Here is an 18,625-nt window from a genome sequence, read left to right as displayed (position 1 = left end):
CACGAGTCGAGGGAAGTAGTTGAAACAGTAACAAAAAAAAAAAGTAGCTATGTCGTTGTTTAGTTTCTCCCATAAAATTTACTTCTTATCCCATCTAATATTTGAACATATGCATGGAGTATTAAATATAGACTAAAAAATAACTAAGTGCACAGTTTACGACTAATTTAAGAGACGAATCTTTTAAGCCTAATTAGTCTATGATTTAACAATATGGTGCTACAGTAACACATGTGCTAATGATGGATTAATTAGGTTTAATAAATTTATCTCGCGGATTACTGACAGACTCTATAATTTATTTTTTTATTAGTATCTAAACACCCTATACGATATCCCTTCGTGACACCCAAAACTTTACGTCCTAAATTTAAACAAGGCCTGAACTGGACGAAGGTGTGGTACACAGCGGTGCAGCCCAAACAATCAGCCTGTTCGTTTGGCTTGTGCTTGTCGTATACGATCGTAAATTTTCAGCCGAAACAATATTTTTCTCTCACACAAACCAGCCAGCAGTACTTCTTCACGAACCAGCAACGATACGAACCAGCAAACCGAACATGCGAGCATAAACAGTGTTAAAAAGTGAAAAGACAGTACATGAACAGTGTTACCACAGATTTATTCCTGTGTTGAGGGATTATAATATAATATTATGTTGCCATGGATCAAAAAATTTTGGGCGTAACACAAAAGGTGCATTGGTCGAATTAGTGAAACACAATATATATGGGTATTGCTTTTACCTAATATGTGAAGAAATATTTTTGACTGAATCTAAGGATACAGATGTAAACAAACATGAGATTAGCAGTATCTATAAGAGCATCTCTAGCGGTCGGAGAAAACTCCAATCTCAAAAACTAGTTATCGAATGAGATACAAAACGTGTTTTGGGATTTGATAATCTTCTCTCCAATAGAACGAGAAAATCCAACCCACAATAAAAAAAATGTATTAGGGGGGGAGAGGCCTCCCCTTTATTTGAGGGGTGGGAGGCTATAATTTGAGGGACCGAGAAAAAAAAATTCCATTGGGATTGGATTTGGGAATTGCTGGAGCTACAAAATCTCTAAAATAACAATATTTTATCATTGGAGGTTAGGAAAGAGGGACCGGTGGAGATGCTCTAGCCTATGTATTCCTGCTCATTCCCATTGGTGTACGGTTTAGATCCTTAGATATACAGACAGATCCGAATTTGCTCCAAACTTAATCTTGTAGGCCAACGTGAATGAAGAATTTTCTTCTGAAAATGAAAAAAGTAGAATACAGGTTACCTATGATAAGAATAATACATAATACTCATGAAAAACGTCACTAAAGTCAGGATGACCGAGTGGTCTGAGGCGCTGGACTCAACTTCTGGTCCTCGACGAGGGCGTGGGTTTAAAGCCCACTTCTGATATTTTTCCCCATTTTGCTTCTTTTTTATTTATATTTTTTCATTTTTGCTTTTTTTGATTTATAATAAATATAAACAATTTGGCAGCTACCTTGATTTTTGTGTACTTGATCCTTTTTTATTTATTAAATATTAAATATAATTAATATAGCCATGCACTTGCATGCCTCACGCCCCCCACATGTTTGTAATTGTAATAGTCGACGTCTAAGCATGCTGCGCGTCTCACATGTTAATTGTGATACGTCTGATCATAGTAAGGTGTGGGTTTTTGAGTTATTTGATTTATCACTCAACCACTTGGTTGTCCATTCACTCGATCGTGGTCACTCGATAACTCAACCACTTGGTTACTTGGCCACTAAATCCCTCCAAATACATGCTTGGCATGTACGGGTTCCACTTTATATATATACCGGTAGCGTGCATACGCACGCTCCACGTGTTTATTTATAATTGTGATAGTTCACGTCTTATTATTGTAAGATGTGGTTTTGAATTATTTTGATTATCATCGCTTGGCCACTTGGTTGGCAAATCACTCTATTGTGGCCACTCTTTAGCTCAACCAGTTGGTCGACCGCTTGGCCACTCAATTCATCAAAATACATTTACATGGTGTGATACGGGAATTAAGAACGAATTATAACACATACAACATGAATGTGATAGAGCCAAAGATAATCTTCACCCTGGGTCTAATTGTTTCATCAATCTTACCCAATCACTAACTTGAGACTTTTATATTCAGGAGAAGTAGGTGCATTCATTGCCTAAGATGTATCTGAATGGGTGGGGATATAAGGGCAGTCCCAACCCATGATTTCTAAGGATAGTTTCTAGAGGTGAGAGAAAACAATCAATTTTATGTAGAAAGTATCCTTTGTAACCCATAGTTTTCATAATAGTTTCTATATAAAGAAGAATATAATAACACCACACAAGGAAGATGGATCAGGCAACTATGTAGTCAACAAGATTACATCTCTTTGATCTATTGTACATCTCATGCAAATATGTTGCTATCGAACAATATATATGTCAATCATAATACTCCATAAATATAAAAGTTCATAAAAAACAATAGGCAACATACGGAGTAGTTGGTAAGAAAACAAGACAAGCTCATATAATCATTACAATAAAAATATCAGATTAAGTAGCAATGCATATAGTAAAATAATAAGCCCATCAATCCTGGATGATTTGTCCCATAGCCACGCCCGCGTTGGTGTGGCGCGGCCTAGCTCGTGGCTGCTGCTGGCACGGCGTGGCCCGCCGCCACCCTACGCGGCAAGGGAGTGGATTATATTGGACGTGAAGCAAAGGTGGTCTACACGGTGATTTCTGCATTGTGTACGGTGATTTCTCCAGGCAGTTTCTTATTAGGCATTTTCATAAAGCTGGGCGTGCATGCATTTAACACAGCACACGCTTGTCTCTCTCGGAAGGCATCGTCTTTCATCCCTCCCTCTCAGATTAATTCATGGGCCGGCTGCCAATAGTGAGCTCCTCCCCGGCGGCCGCGCTCGCGCTCGCCCGCACTCACGCCTCACCACGCCCGCTCCCCCACCGGAGTCGAAGAAGAAGAAGACTGCTAGGGTTCCGGCGAGGAGCTCGCCAGCGTTAGAGACAAGGAGTTTGCCGCCGTTAGGGTTCCGGTGAGGTAAGATCTCCATCTCCGACGGGCTTAGAAGGGATTTTTTTGGGGCGGGTGCAGACTGGCCAGGCGACGGGGACAGTGGGAGGGCAGCTTAGGGTCTTGGCGGTGGCGGAGGCGGTGGGCCAGGTCGGGACGGGGGCGCCCATGGCCATGGTGGCGACGGGAGGGGGGGAAGGCCGCCACGGGCGCCATGGAGCTTCGGCGAAACCCTATCGCGCCGCGTCAGGGCCGTGGGCAGCGGCAGGGGCGAGAACGAGGGGGCGTTAGAGAGGGAGAAGATGGAAGATGCCGCGCACGCAGAGAAGAAGGTGGGGGGACCAGGGGCGTGAGGAGGAAGACGTCGTGCGGCTAGTCTAATGCACGCATGCCCGTGCGTTAGACTATCTCTAACAACGGCACCCAAAATACAAGACACATTTCATGTTTGGATAGTGCTACAGACAAAGGGTTCAATACCTATTTTTTATCTTCTCCAACAACAAGACCCAAAAAAGAACCATTTCTGCAAATGAGTCTTCAGAAGAGAGGATACTCAGATTTAGGTTATGTCTCTCTTGGCACCTAAAATGGGTCTCCTATATGGATACTCTGTTGGAGGCTGATACAATACTACTGGAGACTCATTTTGGGTTTGGATGCCCTAATGGGTCACCTGTTGGAGATAGTCTTAGCAGTGTCCTTGTTATTAACGTGGCGAGTAAGGAAAATAGGAAGTAGTTTCCCGGTTGAAACTAGGCTTAAGTCATTCACCCACTACACTACACCTTGCTCACATGCGCACGGAACAGGAATGACGCCGCGTGCTCCAGCTGTTCAGTCTAGCTTAACGGCACCTGACAGGCCGGCACTGCATTTGCATTGGTCCATCTCCTCGTCCCGAGTCTTGTCGGGTCGGGACTCAACCCACACCGCCAAAACCGACCGATGTTAGTCCTTTCCCGGGCACGATCGACCCATACTCCGACTCCACCCCCTTGTCTATATAAACTAGAGACCCGGTTTCCCTTGCGCGTATAACTCCTCTCCAAACTCGCGAACTGAACCCTAACCCGCCGCTCTCGATCCGCCGCCACTGCCGCCTCCACCACCACCCAATCCTGCCGCTCAAACGCCTCAACCTCCGTATATAACCAGCCCCATTTGAACCCTTCCCCCCGCTGCAAATCCTCACTCTACTGTAGGACTTGGGGCTTCGATCGGGTCAATCGAGCCATGTCCACGCTGCTGGGGATGAGCGGAGGCGCGATGGGGGTGGGTGCCGGACGAGGTGGCGCGCAACGATTATGGACGCGGCACGGCCAGTGGACCTCGCCAGGCACCCCTCTGGCATCATCCCTGCCCTCCAGTGAGTCTTACGTGCCTTGGGGCTTGGGCGATATAAACCTGAACGCGTGCGTGCGTGCGGTAGCTCCTGAATCGGACGGGTTTTATGGATCTAGGCGCGGTTTGATCAGTTTTATCGTGCTTGCTGGTGCTTTTATAAAACCTAGTGGCACCTAAATCTGATCAGTACCAATCTGGACACGGGTCTCGCCGGGGTTGATTATCTATTGGGGATGGTCGTGATTTGCGCGTTGGGAAATTCGTGCCTGATTCGGTGAATAGCTCAACTTAGGAAAGTTATTAGCTCAACTTAGGAAAGTTTTAGGGATTGTGCTTGTAAACGGTGTGACAATGACAACGAAACAATTGGTTTGCAGATGAAGATACAATTCGTAAACATATTCTGGGATTAAGTTGTTTGAATTTGATTTTAAGAAGAAAAGGACTTTTAGACGATTAGTGACGCCTCTGTGTCCACTTTTACATAGAGTTCTCACCATCCTTCCTTTGATGTCTAAGGAACATTGTCTCAACAGTCAATTTAGACTGCCAGTTGGATATAAAAATGATCGCTCTACAGGCGCGTAATGCAGAGTGCAATCCAAAGGGTATAGTTGTTTGCCCCTATAATTTTGCAGTTCATTGTAAATGTAAAACATGGAACTCATTACTCATGTTACTCGAATATGAAAATGCCATGTATTCTTTCACAACGTTTTGCTGCTGTCGGTGCGAAAACGTGGTAGCCACGCCGGGTGGACACGTAGCAAGCCGAAACGATCTGGAGATCTGTCTGGCTTGGACGCAGGACCAGTCGATTGAAAGCTCTAGTTTGGTTTTGGTGAATTGATGAAACCCTAAGTGCTAACCTAGTTTATCAAGTGATCATGAGATAGGTAGCACACTTCAAGTAGAGAAGCTTATGAAGATCATAGCATGACAATGGTGAAGGCATGGCGATGATCAAGGGCTTAAACTTGAGAAGAAGAAAGAGAAAAACAAAAAGCTCAAGGCAAAGGTATAAACTATAGGAGCTATTTTGTTTTGGTGATCAAGACACTTAGAGAGTGTGATCACATTTAGGTTTGATAGTCGTACTATTGAGAGGGGTGAAACTCGTATTGGAATGCGGTTATCAAAGTGCCACTAGATGCTCTAACTCATTGCATATGTATTTAGGATCTAGTGGAATGCTAACACCCTTGATAATATTTGTGAAAATATGCTAACACATGTGCACAAGGTGATACACTTGGTGGTTGGCACATTGGAGCAAGGGTGGAGAAGTTAGAAGTGAAAACAGAGGTGATGCCAGCGTTGGTCAAGTGACCGGACGCTGGATCCAAAAGAACCGGACGCTGACTGCCTGCGTCCGATCACATTGACTGGCGGTACAGAGGCTAGGGTTTACCACCGAACGCTAGGCTATGTCCGGTCGAGGAAAACTGGTTTTCGACCCTTACTGTACTCGTCCGGACGCAGAGGCTCCAGCGTCCAGTCAGTTTTACCAGAGTGTCTGGTCAACTTCGTAGCCGTTGGAATCTGATGAACAACGTTTGAAGCTGGTGACGCGTGGCGTTCATCAGTGGACCGGACGCTGAGTCCAGGGTCCGGTCAGCAAGACCGAAGCGTCCGGTCAGAGCGCAGTGTGCCCAGTGAAGGGGTACAACGGCTCTATTTCGTGGGGGCTTCTATTTAAGCCCCATGGCCGACTGTGGCTCACATCTTTGGACATTTTCATTGACATAGCAACCTTGTGAGCTAAGCCAAAGTCCTCCCACTCATCTCCATCATTGATTCATCATCATAGTGAGATTGGGAGTGATCCAAGTGCATTGCTTGAGTGATTGCATCTAGAGGCACTTGGTGATCGTGTTTCGCTGTGGATTTCGCTTGTTACTCTTGGTGGTTGCCGCCACCTAGACGGTTTGGAGCAGCGAGGATCGTTGAGCGGAGGTGGTGATTGTCTCCGGCTCCGATCGTGGTGATTGTGAGGGGTTCTTGACCTTTCCCCATCGGAGCACCAAAAGGTACTCTAGTGAATTGCTCGTGGCTTGTGTGATCCTCATCTTATGTTAGTTGTACGGCACCCTATTGAGGGTTTGGCGTGTGAAGCCAATTAGCACGTGAACCTCCAAGTGAGTGAATCGCCACAACGAGGACTAGCTTGCCGGCAAGCAAGTGAACCTCGGTAAAAATCATTGTGTTCATCATTGATTCTGAGGTGATTGGTCTCCATCGTTATTTATCTTTGTGATTGATTGGTTCTTCATCTACATGGCGGTATAGCTATTCTAATCACTCTCATTACTTTACCGTAAACTAGTTGACAAGCTCTTTAGTGTAGCGAGTTGTGAGAGCTTGCTTGCTTGGTTGGTGTGGCTCTTTAGTTAGCCTTTGAGAGCACACTAACATAGGATAGTGTCATAGCTTTTGTGTGGATCGACACTATCTAAACTAGAATTGTGGTAGGTGGCTTGCATTTTGAGTAAGCTAGCGCAACACTCGCTTCGCCTTATAATTGTCTAACCATTTTGTTAAGTGTTGTTGTAGAAATTTTATTATTCTATTCACCCCCTCTAGCCATTAGGACCTTTCAAGTGGTATCAGAGAAGAGGTCATTGTTATTTGAGGCTTAACAACCTTCGGTGTTAAAATGGCTCAAATCAACAACACCAAGAAGACACCCCAATTTGATGGCACAAATTATCCTTATTGAAAGTCAAAGATGACCACACATATCAAGTCAATCAATAGAAAGGTGTGGAAGGTGGTAGAAACCAAAATTGAGATTGGTGATCCAGAGAATCCCACCACGGCCGAAGAAGTACTTCTCCAAAACAATGACATTGCTCTTAGTGCTATTCATGATGCAATTGATGAGAGAACATTTGAGCAAATCAAGAATATTGAGATGGCTCATGAAGCTTGGAAGAAGTTGGAAGAATCATTTGAGGGCACTCAAGCCGTGAAGGGTGCAAAGGCTTACATTCTCAAAGAGAAGTTTGCAAGCTTCAAGATGAAGGAGGATGAAAGTGTGTTGGAGATGTTTCATAGGCTTCAAGTGCTTATCAATGATCTCAAAGCACTTGTAGAAGAGGTGAAGGACAAGGACTTCTCCCACAAGTTCTTGAGATGCTTGCCTTCAAGATTTGGTACATTGGTCACCATTCTAGTGAGAAGCGGTTTGGACACCATGATACCAAACCAAGTATTGGGAGATATAATGACCGATGATACCTATAGAGATGATGATGAGAAGGAAGAAAAGAAGGACAAGAAAGATGAGAAGAAAGATGAGAAGAAAAAGAGTGTGGCATTCAAACCCACATCATCCAAGGGCAAAGCTAAGCAAGAAACATCAAGTGAAGAAGATGAATCATGGGATGATGATGATGATGAGAAGATGGCTCTATTTGTTAAGAGATTTGGCAAGTTCATGGTGAAGAAGGGCTACCACGCTAGAAGAAAGAAGTCTTCTTCCAAGAATAAAGAAGAGTCAAGAAGGTGCTTCAAGTGTGGAAGCAAAGATCATCTTATTGCTCAATGCCCATACAATAGTGACAATGATGATGACAACAAGAAGAACAAGAAGGACAAGAAGGAAAAGAAAGAGAAGAAGGACAAGATGGCCTTCAAGAAGAAGAAGGGTGGTTCATATGTAGTCACTTGGGATAGTGATGCTTCCTCAAGTGATGATGATGATGATAGTGATGATCACAAGACCACCAAGAAGAAGGCTCTTGCAAGCATTGCCATAAATGAGAAGTCTTCTCTCTTCGAATCCTCATCATGCTTCATGGCTAAAGCCACTAAGGTACAATCTTGCGATGATGAAAGTGATGAAGAACATGATGATGATAATGAACATAAAAATGAAAATGATAGTGATAGTGATGATGATGAACCTACTAAAGATGAATTATTTGACATGCTAGAAGATGCTAGAGAACACTTTGATATCAAGAGAAGGGAATGCAAAAGCTTGCGTAAGGAACTTAAAGACCTTAAGCAAGCCTTTGATGAGCTCAATGCATCTCATGGGAGGCTAGAGGAAGCCAATGAGAAGCTTGGCAAAGCTCACAAAAAGCTTGAAAAGGCTCATTCCTCTTTGCTTGATGAGCAAAATAGAAAGAAGCATGTTGAAATTTGCAATGTAGGTTTAACTTGTGATATAATTGATGAACCGCTATCTATGCCTATCATTGTTGCTCCTTCTAACCCTTCTTGTAGCACTTCTACTTCTACCTCATCTAGTAGTGATGGTCTCACTTGTGATGCCTCACTAGTGGTTGAGAATGAGAACCTCAAGAAGGAGGTCACTAAGCTCACTCACAACCTAGCTAAGGCTTATGGTGGTGAGGACCGCTTGCTTATGTGCTTGGGTAGCCAAAGAGCTTCTCTCTACAAAGAGGGATTGGGCTATACCCCCAAGAAAGGCAAAGCGGCCTTTGCTCCTCACAAGACTAGTTTTGTGAAGAACAATGGTCGGTTTTGCACTAGTTACAAACAAGTGGGTCACAAAGAGCAAGAATCCAAAAATAAGAACAAAAATGCTAATGTATCCTTTATTAAGCTTGATTCATGCTATATGCTTACTAAGGGTATAAATGGTGTAAAGGCTAAGTTCATTGGCAAACCATGGATGGGCTCAAAGAAGAAAGCCATTTGGGTGCCAAAGAGCCTAGTGACTAACCTTCAAGGACCCAAGCAAGTTTGGGTACCTAAAAAGAATTGATCTTCTTTTGTAGGTCAATTACAAAGCCAGAGGAAGGTATTGGGTTCTTGATAGTGGGTGCACTCAACACATGACCGGTGATGCAAGAATGTTCAACTCAATCAACACCAATGGCAATGATGGTTATGATAGTATCACATTTGGTGACAATGGCAAAGGCAAGGTCAAAGGGCTTGGTAAGATTGCAATATCAAATGACATGAGTATATCCAATGTGTTGCTAGTAGAGAGCTTGAACTTCAATTTGCTATCCGTGGCTCAATTATGTGATCTTGGATTCAAATGCATATTTGGGGTAGATGATGTAGAGATCATAAGTGTAGATGGCTCTAACTTGATCTTCAAAGGCTTTAGATATGAGAATCTACTTGGTTGATTTCAATGCTAGTGAAGCTAGATTATCTACATGCTTGTTCACTAAGTCTAGCATGGGTTGGTTATGGCATAGAAGGTTTGGTCATGTTGGAATGAAACAATTGAATAGATTAATTAAGCATGACTTAGTTAAAGGCTTGAAAGATGTTGTGTTTGAAAAGGATAAGCTTTGTAGCTCTTGTCAAGCCGGCAAACAAGTTGGAAGCACCCATCCTAAGAAAAGCATGATGAGCACTAGTAAAGCATTTGAGTTAGTGCACATGGACTTGTTTGGGCCAACACAATACACTAGTATCGGTGGAAATAAATATGGCTTTGTGATAGTGGATGACTACACTAGATACACATGGGTATTCTTTCTAGTGGACAAAAGTAATGTATTTGCAACATTCAAATCATTTGTCAAAGGCATTCACAATGAGTTTGAAACAACCATCAAGAGAGTTAGAAGTGACAATGGTAGTGAATTCAAGAATACTAGAATTGATGAGTTATGTGATGAATATGGAATTAGACATCAATTCTCGGCCAAGTACACTCCACAATCAAATGGCCTTGTTGGGAGGAAGAATAGAACACTCATTGATATGGCAAGGTCTATGCTTAGTGAGTACAATGTAAGTCAATCCTTTTGGGCCGAAGCTATCAACATGGCTTGCTATTGTAGCAACCACCTCTATTGTCACCGATTGAAAGAGAAGATACCATATGAGCTCTTGAATGGTAGAAAGCCCAACATTGCATATTTTTGGGTCTTTGGTTGCAAATGCTATATCTTGAAGAAAGGCACAAGATTGGACAAGTTTGATAAGAAATGTGATGAGGGATTCGTACTTGGTTATTCCACTACAAGCAAAGCATATAGAGTTTGGAATTTAGATAGTGGTACTCTTGAGGAAGTTCATGATGTTGAATTTGATGAAACCAAGGGTTCACAAGAAGAGAATGAGAACTTAGAAGATGTTAGAGGCATTCAAATTTCAAATGTCATGAAGAACATGGATGTTGGTGAATTAAGGCCTAGGCAAGTGAATGATGATGAAGATGATCAAGTGCAAGTGCTCTCTAACTCAAATGTGCAAGATGATACAAGTCAAGATAGTGCAAGTAACTCTCATAACATTAATCAAGATCAAGTGGCTAGTACATCATCTCAACCCAATGATCAAGCAAGTGCAAGCAATCAAGTTCCAATCCTCCAACCAACAAGTATTGCAAGAGATCATCCTTTGGATACAATCATTGGAGATATTTCAAGAGGTGTGCAAACAAGATCAAGATTGGCATCATTTTGCGAACACTTCTCATTTGTGTCATCCATTGAACCAAAGAAGATAGATAAAGCTTTGAAGGATGTTGATTGGGTCAATGCTATGCATGAAGAGCTAAACAACTTCACAAGAAATCAAGTTTGGGAAATGGTAGAAAGACCAAAGGGACACAATGTGATTGGAACCAAATGGATCTTTAGAAACAAGCAAGATCAAGATGGGATAGTAGTAAGGAACAAAGCAATATTAGTAGCACAAGGCTATACACAAGTTGAAGGTCTTGATTTTGGAGAAACATATGCCCCGGTTGCTAGATTGGAAGCAATAAGAATCTTGCTAGCCTATGCTTGTGCTCACAACATCAAGCTCTATCAAATGGATGTTAAGAGTGCATTTCTCAATGGCTATATCAATGAAGAAGTATATGTTGAGCAACCTCCCGGTTTTGAAGATGACAAGAAGCCCAACCATGTGTACAAGTTGAAGAAGGCATTGTATGGCTTGAAGCAAGCACCTAGAGCATGGTATGAGAGATTGAGGGACTTCCTCCTCTCTAAAGGGTTCACAATGGGCAAGATTGACACCACTCTTTTCATCAAGAAGATTGGAAAAGATCTATTTGTATTGCAAATCTATGTTGATGACATCATATTTGGATCAACCAATCAACAATTTTGTGATGAGTTTGGAAAGATGATGGCTAATGAGTTTGAAATGTCCATGATTGGAGAATTGAGTTACTTCCTTGGTCTTCAAATCAAGCAATTGAAGAATGGTACATTTGTAAGTCAAGGCAAGTACATCAAGGACATGATCAAGAAGTTTGGAATGATTGATAGCAAAGTCATTAGCACACCAATGGGAACCAATGGCAACTTGGATAGTGATGCAAGTGGAAATATGGTGGATCAAAAATTATATCGGTCTATGATTGGAAGCCTACTCTATGTGACCGCATCAAGGCCGGATGTCATGTTTAGTATATGCATGTGTGCAAGATTTCAAGCCTCACCAAGAGAAAGTCATTTGAAGGCTACTAAGAGAATATTGAGGTACTTGAAGCATACACCAAATGTTGGTTTGTGGTATCCCAAAGGAGCAAAGTTTGAGCTAGTTGGTTACTCCGACTCGGATTATGCGAGATGCAAGGTTGAAAGGAAGAGCACCTCGGGCACATGTCAATTGTTGGGAAGATCACTTGTTTCATGGTCATCAAAGAAGCAAAATAGTGTTGCATTATCAACCGCCGAAGCCGAATACATATCCACCGGTAGTTGTTGTGCACAAGTACTTTGGATGAAGGCCACCTTGAGTGACTTTGGAATCAAGTTCAAGAAAGTGCCATTGCTATGTGACAATGAGAGTGCAATCAAGTTGACAAACAATCCAGTTCAACATGCAAGAACAAAGCACATTGATGTCCGCCACCATTTCATAAGAGATCACCAACAAAAAGGGGACATTTGCATTGAAAGTGTAGGTACCGAAGATCAACTTGCCGACATATTCACCAAGCCATTAGATGAGAAAAAGGTTTTGCAAGCTAAGGAATGAGTTGAACATACTGGATTTCTCAAATATGTGTTGATGCGCCCTCACTCATATGGCATGCCTCTCCTTCAAGCAATCCAAGGTAAAAGTTGATTGGCATGGCATACATCCTTGCTAAGGACATGCTTAGTGCATCTAGTCATATTTTCAATTTTATTAGGACCTTTCTAGTGGTTCTATTTTATTAGGCTCATTCATGAAAATCAAATGAATTTTGATGTCAATATGGTATCACTATTGCTTCTATGCTTGACTTGATCTAGTGATGGCATATGACATGTTTATGGGCTTGTAAACCTAGTGTTTAATCTAGAAAATGAACTATAAGTGTTTAACTCAACATGGTACAAGATAACCCTTATTTGGAGGTGTGAAGAAGCTTATCCTTAGATCAAAACCGAGTTAAATATCTTTGGGGAATATCTAGAATTGAACCAAATTTGGGAAAATGACCCTCACCCCATTGATTGACATTGATAATCTTGACCCTACAAGTAATTCTATCTACATTTAGAACCTTTGTGGTCATTGATGACAAAGGGGGAGAGAAACAAAGATAGTGAAAAAGGGGAGAGAAACAATGATAGTAGCAAAGATAGTGTAAAAGGAGAGAGAAACGAACATAAAGATATAACAAAGGAAAGGGATCAACTAAACAATTTTTTAGCACATAAGTAGGGGGAGCAAGCTCATGAACTTGTATGGTGCATTTGAATGTGCATTTCATATGTTTGCTTGCATGGCATAAGTATTAAATTTAAACATCCATGCTTGTGTGATGAATGTTAGTTGTAAGATTGAATGATGAAATGAAATCACTAGATAACTTTCATTTCCAAGTAAGTCTTTACAAGTGATATCTTTTCAAAGTATGTTTCCAAGTGATATTGAACTAACCATGGTGCTAAGGATGGTATATTGGTGCACTCCGATTGGTATCATGCTTCAAAGGTCCATATTTTGTACCTTAGCATCATTTGGTAGACATTGACTCCTATATTTCCTATCTAAGCATGTGTGCAAGCTTCAATCCAAATTCTTAGCACATATGAAGGGGGAGCAATTGCTACCACTTAGGGTTCATGAAACTTATCCATATCCTTTTACACATGGTAAATATGCTTGGGCAAGCAACATGGATTCAATTGGATTTCAATTCATATCTTTGTATAAGGGTTGTCATCAATTACCAAAAAGCGGGAGATTGAAAGCTCTAGTTTGGTTTTGGTGAATCGATAAAACCCTAAGTGCTAACCTAGTTTATCAAGTGATCATGAGATAGGTAGCACACTTCAAGTAGAGAAGCTTATGAAGATCATAGCATGACAATGGTGAAGGCATGGCGATAATCAAGGGCTTAAACTTGAGAAGAAGAAAGAGAAAAACAAAAAGCTCAAGGCAAAGGTATAAACCATAGGAGCTATTTTGTTTTGGTGATCAAGACACTTAGAGAGTGTGATCACATTTAGGTTTGATAGCTGTACTATTGAGAGGGGTGAAACTCATATTGGAATGTGGTTATCAAAGTGCCACTAGATGCTCTAACTCATTGCATATGCATTTAGGATCTAGTGGAATGCTAACACCCTTGATAATATTTGTGAAAATATGCTAACACATGTGCACAAGGTGATACACTTGGTGGTTGGCACATTGGAGCAAGGGTGGAGAAGTTAGAAGTGAAAATAGAGGTGATGCCAGCGTCGGTCAAGTGACCGGACGCTGGATCCAAAAGCACTGGACGCTGACTGCCTGCATCCGGTCGCGTTGACTGGCGGTACAGAGGCTAGGGTTTACCACTGGACGCTGGGCTATGTCCGATCGAGGTGGACCAGATGTGTCCGGTCAAGGAAAACTAGTTTTTGACCCTTACTGTACTCGTTCGGACGCAGAGGCTCCAGCGTCCAGTCAGTTTTACCAGAGTGTCCGGTCAACTTCATAGCCGTTGGAATCTGATGAACAACGTTTGAAGCTGGTGACACGTGGCGTTCATCAATGGACCAGACGCTGAGTCCAGGGTCCGGTCAGCAAGACCAAAGCGTCCGGTCAGAGCGCAGTGTGCTCAGTGAAGGGGTACAACGGCTCTATTTCGTGGGGGCTTCTATTTAAGCCCCATGGCCAGCTGTGGCTCACATCTTTGGCCATTTTCATTGACATAGCAACCTTGTGAGCTAAGCCAAAGTCCTCCCACTCATCTCCATCATTGATTCATCATCATAGTGAGATTGGGAGTGATCCAAGTGCATTGCTTGAGTGATTGCATCTAGAGGCACTTGGTGATCGTGTTTCGCTGCGGATTTCACTTGTTACTCTTGGTGGTTGCCGCCACCTAGATGGCTTGGAGCAGCGAGGATCGTTGAGCAGAGGTGGTGATTGTCTCCGGCTCCGATCGTGGTGATTGTGAGGGGTTCTTGACCTTTCCCCAGCGGAGCGCCAAAAGGTACTCTAGTGAATTGCTCATGGCTTGTGTGATCCTCATCTTGTGTTGGTTATACGGCACCCTATTGAGGGTTTGGCGTGTGAAGCCAATTAGCACGTGAACCTCCAAGTGAGTGAATCACCACAATGAGGACTAGCTTGCCGGCAAGCAAGTGAACCTCGGTAAAAATCATTGTGTTCATCATTGATTCTGAGGTGATTGGTCTCCATCATTATTCATCTTTGTGATTGATTGGTTCTTCATCTACATGGTGGTATAACTATTCTAATCACTCTCATTACTTTACCGTAAACTAGTTGACAAGCTCTTTAGTGTAGCGAGTTGTGAGAGCTTGCTTGCTTGGTTGGTGTGGCTCTTTAGTTAGCCTTTGAGAGCACACTAACATAGGATAGTGTCATAGCTTTTGTGTGGATCGACACTATCTAAACTAGAATTGTGGTAGGTGGCTTGCATTTTGAGTAAGCTAGCGCAACACTCGCTTCACCTCATAATTGTCTAACCATTTTGTTAAGTGTTGTTGTAGAAATTTTATTAGGCTATTCACCCCCCTCTAGCCATTAGGACCTTTCATTGATCATACGAATTCCCAAGGGCAAGCTAGTTAATTTGACCTGCAATTGATAAGGAGAGAAAATTTATCAGTAATATAGGGTAGAACATGCCGGTTTTGCTTAGACAGTTCCAAGTGTGCAGCTTCGAGAGCAGTCGGATGAAAAAATCAACTAAAATAGCCGATACGAGAAGAAATCGACTGTTAGGGACCGTAAAGCGAGTCATGATTGATTTTATAGTAATGAATACAATGGACCCAGATATAAGTAACACCATCAATTAGGTGGATTTAACTAGTGTAAAGCATTGAGCCGATAAGTTTAACGAGAAAAGATATAACATGCGAATAAATCGACTGTATAATACAAATGAATCTACAAACGCTCTGAATCTGATCTGTTACCATCAATAGTGAGATTCGACTGAATCAATACAGCTATGATAATGAGAACAAACTAAAGATAAAGAATCCATTAAACCATCTATATGTTGACAGGTTCATGAAAAACATGCTATATGTGTGAAAGCACAGGCGAATCGTCTAAAATAGCTGATTCAGGTAGAGAAGGAATTACAACATGTGAACAATCGACTGTTTGATATGGATAGACCTATAAACTCATCAAATATAACCAATTATCCTTAACAGTGGGGTTCGACCGGATCGATGGCAGCCATGATAAGGATAACAGATCGAACCTTTAAAATAAACAGATCTATTCATATTTAACGGAATCATAAAGACACACTATAAGTGTTGAAGTATGGGCAATCAGCTATTTAGCTGATGCAGGCATAGCAAACAGCCAAGGTCATGTCTAGTCGAAAGTAAATCTACCAGCTAGCATACTCCGACCTAAAATGCTAACAGTGGGGATCAATCGGATCATTACAGCCATAATAGCGAGCTATAGACCAAATTCAACCAGCAAGTAAACCTTCTCAAGATCAGACATACCTTAGCCGTGTGCTATGCGCGATCAAGATCGAAGTAGAACAACCAATAAAACATAACCCGTTGTTTACAGTAAGAACCATCGCAATGTGACAAAATAAACGATGGACTAAAAGGATGTGAGGCCGATCAAGGTCGATCTTGATCGGGCAGGTTGATATTGCTGAAACTAATGACAACAAGAACATCAGCAACATCAGTAACTTAATAAATCTACCTGAATGATGATACCCTTAGGTAGAGCCGATAACTTGACCATAATCTAATTCGAGCAGTAGAGGTCGAACTTAATCGATGCAGCCATACTTAAACTAGATAAGGATCGATAACTAACTTGTACTAGAGCTCGTAAGAGGTTGGTCGGGCCAATGCAACCTTACAAACAAAGGTATAAGCCATGATGGTACTTATAGACAAGTCGGAGGTCAACCAGATCGATGCAGCCTAGCTTGTTGAAGAACTCGTCGAGATCTACAGTACTCCTACTCTTAACGGTTGGCGCAAAGCCAAAAAAAGTAATTGGTATTGATTGATTGGATCTCTCTTACAATAGCCAGGGTCCAATATTTATACCCGGAACCTAAACTTGAATCCTACTCAAGTACGACTCATTACAATCTTTGGTATAAGAGAAAATATTCCTAACTTAAGATAACTTGGACCATAATCTTTCTCTTTTTTAGAGTCCGACATGTTCTTCCCGACGCCAACCGTAGCTCATTAACGTTATCTGCTGACGTCATCCGAAGAGAGCCGATCCTAGTACCACATCTGAATCAGCTGATATCGATCCTTATACAATCGATTCCTTGATGACACAATCTTGGAGGTTTCGAGTTCCTGCGTTCTTCTTCCCAATTTTTGATGTAAATGCATGCCCCCTAATTTTGAGATAAAATAATTTTATTCTAAAATTTCTATTTGCCTATTCACCATGTCGCAACCGTTTATTCCAAAATATATGCGTGACTCCTAATATTCCTAGTCCGAATTTTATATAATACCGCAACAATATCATTTCCGATTCACTCAATCCATTCACTTTCCCCTTCTTCTTCAAGCGAGCCTCAACAACCAAAGCCGCCACCACTAGAGTTCCAACCCTAGCAGTTTTTCCCTCTGCTCGAGCTATTCATTAAGTCATCTCTCTGCAACCTCTTTTCAGATTCAGATCTATTCCAACTAAAATAGCGACCAGCGACTACATCCCCGAGGTATGTCTCCAAATTTCCGCCCTTCAACTATCAGCCGCTACTCTGTATTTTTCTCTTCTTTAATTTTATATCATCTGGCTTTTCAGGGAATGGAAAATGAGATTATGATCCCTTCATTTGTTGTTCCAAATGCTTATTACCTTGGACCCTTGGGAGATTCTAATCTTTTGGATTTTATCAACCAAGAAACCAATCAAATTCCTTTTAGGTAGTCCTTGGTAGATCTATCTTCTTGGAACACCAAAAATCCCTTTAGGAATTGGCCCAAAATGCCTAAGGGATGGAGAGACTGGTTCTGTAGAGTGTCAGACAAAAAGGGTAGAGACTAGAAAATTTATGATTTAAGCCAATGCCTGACCCTTTTAATGTCTAGAATGGAGAGAAATGATTCACTCCTAATTGCCGCTTCTTACTTCTAGTCCAACACCTTGAATGCTTTCATCTTTGGTCACGGCCTAATGACTACCTTGACCAATGTTTATATGTTGACTGGCCTTAGAATAACAGGACCAATATAGCCATATGAACTCTTAGGTGCTGGGTCAAAGAAACTGGCCAAAATATTGGACTATAGAGGATGGGCAAGCTATATCCAGAACCACATTGGGAATGAATCAACTGTTAGCAAAAGAGAACATGTGGCTTTTCTGAACATGTGGTTAGAAAGATTCATCTTCTGTGGGTCATCTTGTGGTCCAACTTACAATAATAAACTCATGGCAGAGCATCTAGCAATAGGCGTTGAGATTCCTCTTGGAAAGTATCTGTTAGGATCAGCTTACCATTTGATGCATCAGGTGGCCGCTCAGCTGCTGAAGATGAAGCAGTGCACACCATCAATGACCCTTGGTGGTTGATATAAATGTGGTTAAATTTATATATGCATAAGATTTTAAAGCTAAATCTCTAGAAATTGAGCTTCCTCTCCTCCAACTTTCATGAGGAATATAGAGGCGAAGAAGGAAAAACCCATCAGTGCATGAACTATGGTGAAGCTGCATCGACAATAACAGTTGCTGTCGATGTTGGCCATCTCTTCAAGAAGTTTTATAGATGGTTTAATGCAGACATTCTGACTTGGCTACCCTATGATGAGGATGAGAACAATGAGTTGGTCTTCCCATTTAGATTTTGATTT

Source organism: Miscanthus floridulus, chromosome 2, assembly GCF_019320115.1.
Source record: "Miscanthus floridulus cultivar M001 chromosome 2, ASM1932011v1, whole genome shotgun sequence".
Taxonomy (NCBI): Eukaryota; Viridiplantae; Streptophyta; class Magnoliopsida; order Poales; family Poaceae; genus Miscanthus; species Miscanthus floridulus.
Note: the sequence above shows the minus strand (reverse complement) of the source record.